This window comes from Lampetra fluviatilis, unplaced genomic scaffold, assembly GCF_964198595.1.
Source record: "Lampetra fluviatilis unplaced genomic scaffold, kcLamFluv1.1 SCAFFOLD_904, whole genome shotgun sequence".
Lineage (NCBI taxonomy): Eukaryota > Metazoa > Chordata > Hyperoartia > Petromyzontiformes > Petromyzontidae > Lampetra > Lampetra fluviatilis.
The window spans coordinates 35,840-37,500 of NW_027621312.1; the positions used below are offsets into that span (position 1 = coordinate 35,840).

Here is a 1,661-nt window from a genome sequence, read left to right on the forward strand (position 1 = left end):
GATTTTTAAAAAAAATTAATATTGAACCACTTCTACGGGGAAGTTTTAAGTGGTTCAATCTTAATTTTTTAAGATTTTTAAAAAAAAATTAAGATTGAACCACTTCTACGGGGAAGTTTTAAGTGGTTCAATCTTAATTTTTTAAGATTTTTTTTTTAAAATTAAGATTGAACCACTTCTACGGGGAAGTTTGAAGTGGTTTAATCTTAATTTTTTTTAAAGATTTTTAAAAAAAATTAAGATTGAACCACTTCTACGGGGAAGTTTAAAGTGGTTCAATCTTAACTTTTTTAAGATTTTTTTTAAAAATTAAGATTGAACCACTTCTACGGGAAAGTTTTGAGCTTATCTTTTCTCTCTCTCTCTGGCTATTTGTTCTCTCTGCCTGTGTCCTCTCTTTGGAATTTTCACACTTAAATTCTAACTTAGCAATCTTTGAAATACCTAATCAACCGGGCTATGCGTTAATTGTGTGTTGACCGACTCTCTGTGTTGCATTACATCACATTTCGATATTTTGCGAGGTCATTTAATTTTAGTGTGTCTTTCTCCTAATTTCCAAGCTTGCGTGCCGTGCCACGTCGTCGTCTTACTTGCGCAGCAGCAACACGTTGCCGTCCACTCATTGATTTGCTAATTTTCTCTGCCCCCCCTCCTCTCTATATTTAAGGGACCGTCACAGAAACGACCCCTCTCTCTGTGCCGATTTGTGTCCTCTCTCTCTCTGTGTGTGCCCTTGTGATGTCTGTCTGCTTGTGTGTCTGTCTATAGTTTTCTAGTTAGATTTTTGTTGCTATTTCTCTCATGCCTGATGACGATTGCTTGTGTTGCAATCGAAACGTCGCTATTATTTTAATTTATTATTTTATCTTTAGACGTGACTTCACCGAAAGAACCAAAGAATAAGCGTGATGACGTCATCCAAACAGTGGGTGGTGGCATGGTAGAGGGGCGGGGCGAAATGTGGGCGGGGCAAGTTGGGGGGGAGGGGCGAAGTGCGGGGCGGGGCGAAGTGGGGGCGGGGCGAGATGTGGGCGGGGCAAGTTAGGGGGCGGGGCGAAGTGGGGGCGGGGTGAGGTGGGGGCGGGGCGAGGTGGGGGCGGGGCGAGGTGGGGGCGGGGCGAGGTGGGGGCGGGGCGAGGTGGGGGCGAGGTGGGGGCGGGGCGAGGTGGGGGCGGGGCGAGGTGGGGGCGGGGCGAGGTGGGGGCGGGGCGAGGTGGGGGCGGGGCGAGGGCGGGGCGAGGTGGGGGCGGGGCGAGGTGGGGGCGGGGCGAGGTGGGGGCGAGGTGGGGGCGGGGCGAGGTGGGGGCGGGGCGAGGTGGGGGCGGGGCGAGGTGGGGGCGGGGCGAGGTGGGGGCGGGGCGAGGTGGGGGCGGGGCGAGGTGGGGGCGGGGCGAGGTGGGGGCGGGGCGAGGTGGGGGCGGGGCGAGGTGGGGGCGGGGTTGGGAACTCCCCAACCCGGAAGTTCGTGCCGCTCAAAACTTTATCCGGGTGGTGGTGGAGGTGAGCTTCGCGTGTGTTTTTTACACGATTTTTTTTAAATATTTATAATTGTTAAAATCCGCTTTTTTAATTGATTCCATCAGTGTTTGTTTCCTTACCTCTCCCCATTTGTTCTTAAATTTTTGTTTGTTTTTTAAAATATTTATTTGTCGGTTAAC

General features: G+C 50.5%; 1 long non-coding RNA gene across 1 annotated transcript in view; it reads left to right on the forward strand.

Moving 5' to 3' along the window:
* The first annotated feature begins 1,450 nt into the window (after window positions 1–1,450).
* Window positions 1,451–1,661, forward strand: part of LOC144955072 (uncharacterized) — a 2,802-nt gene continuing 2,591 nt past the window's right edge. Inside the window, exon 1 of the long non-coding RNA XR_013641489.1 lies at window positions 1,451–1,503. This is a non-coding gene — a long non-coding RNA (uncharacterized LOC144955072). The remainder of the gene's footprint in view (window positions 1,504–1,661) is intronic.